Below are 6,000 nucleotides of genomic sequence, written 5' to 3' on the forward strand. Positions count from 1 at the left end.
CATTTAACACCTTACAAATGACATACAGATATGTAGGGTATGTATCACAAAATCCTAACCTCCACAGTTGATACTAACTGTGATAATGTAAGCATCAAAACAATATTCACAGTATGTATGTAGACATGCTCAAATTATAGTGTTCCACAAAACCGATCTAGTGTTAAACTCAAATCCTCCTAGTATTTAAGTTCCAACAGTTGCTATTACAGAAGTTAAGATAGCTATCATCTAGACCCATCATTCCAATAATTTATACTAGCAGTGGTAAGGAACAACGTGAACCACAGAACCATAATGCATCCACAAACATGCTTAGTCTAGGTGGAACAAGCATACAACACTACTGTAACTACCAGTTTCATAGCAAAACAGATATCATTTTAGTTTGGTTTAATCTTCATTAATCCTGGAATCATTTAAGAGTGCAAAGAGTATGAAGCCTAAGGGAAAGAGTATAAAAAAAATCCCGGCGAGTTCCAAAACCCGGTTACTGTTCACGGGTACGAAACACTGTTTCTGAGGTCAAACTCTGATCTCCACCGTTCAGATTGTGCGTCACTGAGTCGTGAACCTATTCTCCAAATTTCAGCTCGATCGGACCACGGACGAAGCAGGATCGGATGTTTGATGAAATCTGGGCAGAATGGAGAAAAAAAAAACCCTGTGCGACCCCGTTACTGTTCACGAGTACGAATCACTGTTCCCGAGGTCAAACTCTGATCTCAACCGTTCAGATTATGCGTCACTGAGTCGTGAACCTCTCCTCCAAAATTCAGCTCGATCAGACCACGGACGAAGCGGGATCGGGTGTTTGATGAAATCTGGGCAGAATGGAAAAACCTGTGCGACCCAGTTACTGTTCACGAGTACGAATCACTGTTCCCGAGGTCAAACTCTGATCTTCACCGTTCAGATTGTGCGTCACTGAGTCGTGAACCTCTCCTCCAAAATTCAGCTCGATCGGACCACCGACGAAGCAAGAACGGAGCTTTGATCAAACCTTGGCAGAATGTGAAAAACTGCGTTTTTCCTTCTCCACTTCCACAAAACGTGTGCTTTATTTAAAAAACCCTACACAGACGTCTACCTTATACTTATAGAGTTTTCCTAAACCCTAGGTTCATTTAAGTCCAATTCACAATCCTAACCGGCCCATCCAATTAACGTAGAAAACTACGACGGCTATAATATAAAACCCTAATTTATACTGTAATTAAAACCCTAGTTAGATGTATTTACCTAATTACCCTATTCACCATTAAATACTTAACAAATAATCTAATTGAACAAAATAATAATTAGTAAACCCAATTAAACCAAATAAGACACACATAAAATAAGATACACATAGAATAACTAAACCAATTACACTTAAACCATTAATGCCAATTAAATAATTAAAACACTAATAAGTAATTCCAATCAAATAACTAAACCAATTACACTTAAACCATTAATGCCAATTAAATAATTAAAATACTAACAAGTAAATCCAATCAAATAACTAAAAATAAATATCATTTAAATAAATTAAATCACCACAAAAGAAAACAATTAAGCACCTAATAAAAAAAATAATGACACATAATCAAATAAAATGCACTTAAATAATAAATTAAATACCATTAAATACCAGGAATATCCTTTTTAAAATTAGGGGTATTACATAATATGAGGAAACAACATCGTAGCAACCTTAACCGGATAACCAAGATGATTTTGAAGGATAAGACCCCCACATAAACGACGAGATTGATTAAAAGAGGCTTCAAAATTGAGCTTAAAGAAACCATACTTAGGAGCTGTCCATCTTTCCGGCAGCGCAGTGACAGAGGGTGAGGGAAGAATAAAACTCTGGGATTGCCGCATAATCCCTTGATACTCCTGAAAAGCATTGAGAGCAGGAAGGCTAAAGTCGAATGGATCCTACTTCTTACGATTAAACACAGAATCGTTCCTACACTTCCACAAAGTCCAGCAAATAATGGCAGTTAAGCTAATACAATCCGCGGCAACCCTAGAATCAACCCATCTATCATAGAGAGAAACACACCTCGTTAGCCAAAAGGAAAGATAAAACCCACTAAAGTCAATTCGCAGAGGGCAAAGCTGCTACACCAGAATCGCAAAAAGACAAGTACATATTAGATGGTCCATTGTTTCCACACCCCCTTCATAGACGGGGCAACAAGATGATGTTGACGCCCCCCAAAAGGCCAGATGATCATTCACCGAAATGTGTTCATGAAAACTCTGCCACAAAAACAACTAAATCTTCTGATGCGCCCAGACTGCCCCAACACTCCGCTACATAGCACACCTTCCCGCCATAAAGCTACTCCCTTCATCCCCACTGATGGAAAAATGAGAAGAAAGAAGAGAAACAACGACTAAATAGGCATTTTTGACTGAGAAACAGCCGGTCTTGGATGCCCCCCAAATCTTACAGTCCACACCACCTGTGGAGCTGATAGGAATTTGCAGAATGAAATCACAATCGCGCTTATTAAAGGAATGGCAAACCAGATCCGAATTCTACTGGAAAATATCTTGATGAATGAGAGCAGCGATTGAAGAAACTGAAGCCCTATTAGGCGTTGATGTAACTGATGAGTTCTGGATATCGGGAAACCAATTATCTTTCCAACAATTGACACTAGAACTATCACCAATTTGCCACTTCATGCCCCTCCGAATGACTTCCCGAGCGGATAAAACACTCTTCCAAACCCAAGACGCAGAGGAACGATAAGAGGCATCCACAAAAGTGTAATCCTTAAAATATATCTGTTTAAATGACCTGTATAACAGAAACCCATCACCGGATTCCATCCGCTAGGCTAATTTAGCTAGAAGAGCTAAGTTAAAAGCCTCTATATTCTTAAAACCCAAACCTCCTGACTCCTTGGATTGGCAAAGAGTGTCCCAACTAATCCACTTAATTTTGGTCGATTTCTCCATATCGCTCCACCAAAAATTAAGAAAAGAACTAGATAACAACAGACAAGTCTTTTTCGGTAGCTGAAAGTAGTGCATAGAATGCAAAGAGAGGGCTGCCAGAACGTTTTTCACTATAATCTCCTACCCGTTTTGGACAACAAATTACCTTTAAGAGAAAGATCTTCTTTGACACTCTATGGGAAATAAAATTCATGGCTACCACTTTCGATCTCCCCACTACAGATGGAAGCCCCAGATAAGTATTGGACCAGTCAACATTTGGAATGCCGAGAGTGGTCCTACAAAAGTCCTTCTGAAATACTTGAGTATTAGGAGAGAAAAACAGACAAGATTTTTTCAAACTAATGAGTTGGTCTGTGAGAGCTTCATAACGTTACAGAATAGACTTAACGTGCATGTATCACCTCTGGATTATTATCTTTGCAGAAAATAAAAGCATCGTCCGCAAATAAGAAGCAAGAGATTGGTGGACATCTTCTCCCCATGTGAAGCCCATAAGAAGCTTCATTTTTTCATACGCATGGAATAAGTGGGAAAGACCTTCGGAGCAAAACAAGAAAAGAAAAGGAAAAATCGGATTGCCTTGACGAAGACCCCAGAAGGATGAAAAACAAGTTCCTCGCTCCCTATTAATGAGCACCGAGAAAGATACTGAGCTAATACATTCCAACATCAAAGAAACCCAGCGCCCATCAAAACCCAAATGAGTCATAAACTTGCATAAGAAAGACCAACTCACTCGATCATAAGCCTTAGCCATATCTAACTTCAAAGCAAGAAAACAAGAATCACCATTCTTTTTCCTTTTCAGAACATACAAAAGATCATGGGCAATGATGATATTATCTTTAATCAGACGATTAAGAACAAAACGCTCTGAGAGTCTGATTATGAGAGGAAGATATGCCTTCAGCCGGTTAGCTAAATCCTTGGAAAAAATTTTATACGACATGATGCAAAGGGAGATAGGGCGAAAGTTAGACATAACTGTAGGGTAAAACACCTTAGGGATGAGAATAATATTAGTAGAGTTCATACTCCTCGGAAGAAGACCGCCTTGGAGAAAAGAATTGAAGCCCTTGAGAAGATCTATCTTAAACATCTCCCAGTTAGATTGAAAAAACAAAGGGGTAAAACCATCTGGACCCGGGGCCTTATACAACCCCATACACACCAAAGCTTCTCGAAGCTCCACAACCGTACCCTTTTGAAGTAAAACTCTATTCATCTCCGGAGACATACAAGGTTGGATAGAACTCCAAAACTCAGAATCCTCCTGATCCGGCATTGAGGAGAAAAGATTAAGAAAATAGTCTTCAGCCACCCTGTGGATATCGTTTTTAGAATCGTGTGCATCCTCCAAACACAAGATCTCATTTTTTCGATGACGTATTTTTGCTTTTCTATTGAAAAATTTGGTGTTATGATAGCCATGATTTAACCAAGCAACCCTGGATTTTTGTAACCAGAAGAACTCTTCGTCATGCCAAGCCTGACCAAGCTCAAGTTCCAGCTGAGAGCAAACAACTGGATCATACCCCTCCATATCCTCTTTGAGAGTCTTCAACCGATCGATCTTCCAAAATTCGAATCCGAACCTGGGAATCATCTTGAATCCTCCGTCTCCAGCATTGATGATCCACTTGACATTTCGAGAGCTTATGTTGGATGACCTACAAAGGAGAACCCGGGTGTGGGAGTGACCATGCCTGAGCCATAATAGGTTTAAACGAGTCATTCTTCACCCATCTGGTATCAAATTGGAAATTCCTTTTCAGATGAGATAAGGAATTATTCAAACATAGCAAGAGGGCATTGTGGTCGGACCCCTAAACAGTAAGATTATGAAACATACTTCGGGGAAAGAAATTGAGCCATTGGGCTGAACAAAGAGCCCGATCAAGCTGAGATTACAGTCCTTTATAAAGAGCTTAAAATCTTTCAACATCCAACCTTACTTGATTCGCCCGCCGCGCTTCTCTTCCTTGTGAATAAGAGGATTAAAATCACCTATTAAAATCTATTTCGGCCCTAACTGAAATTTAAGACTATGAATATATCTCCGTTGATGGAGCTGCTCTGTCTCCGAACACGACCCATATACCCTAGTAAAATACCACAGAGATGCACCCTTGCCACCAATAACTTCACATGTAATATGAAAATATGAGAAATCAATAATTTTAATATGCCAATCTTTGGAGAATAGGAGAGCTAAACCCCCGGCCCGCTTTGCCCGTGGAAGAAAATCATGTATCTTGAGAAGAAAGAAAGAAAAAAGGAAAAGAAAAAAAAGAGACAAACTACTCTACGGTGAGATGATTAACTGATATGTCCACAGAGAAATATTGAAGATTGGTAGGATGAGAGGGGGATTGACACTTTAACTGGTGAAAGCCCCTTTTCTTCTTAAAGTAAATTGTGAAAAAATTACAAATATATGGAGTTTTGGAGTGCAACTTATAAATAAATGGAGTGTCCACGAATTTTCAGAAAAATAGTTTGGTTTTTTATTTTATTATTATTATTATTATTATTATTATTATTATTATTTTCTGAAAGTTTGATGCTCACGTTAGAAATACACTCACTACCCTTATTAGTTCCATTCAATTACGACTCTTGTGCATATGTACACTTTACTGCATGGAGGAAACACTTCTTTTTGTACTGGGGCAAATTATTTTTTTAAAGAAAGTTAAAAAAAAAACCATTATTAAATTAAAATAGGACTATCTGATTCGATTTTGACAACTATATATACGTAGGGCCGGTCGGCCTATAGAAGAAACGTAATGGCATACATTCCTCTGCCTGTTGATTAGGAGAGTATACGGTAGGTTCATTGGCTTAATTCTTGTTTAGGGTTGGGCCAGGGTGGTTTTTTATTTTTATTTTTTAGAATGGTGGTTGGGCCAGGGTTGTTGTCCCTCTTTCTAATGGTGTCTGTGACTAATTTCTCCATTTGGGTAGCTTGTACAATTTGAATTTTCTTTTAATTTTTTTAACATTAAATAAATAATTAAAAAAATGATA

This window comes from Cornus florida, unplaced genomic scaffold (genome assembly GCF_030987335.1).
Source record: "Cornus florida cultivar Cherokee Brave unplaced genomic scaffold, ASM3098733v1 CherokeeBrave_3.0.0_Hap2_Chr10, whole genome shotgun sequence".
Taxonomy (NCBI): Eukaryota; Viridiplantae; Streptophyta; class Magnoliopsida; order Cornales; family Cornaceae; genus Cornus; species Cornus florida.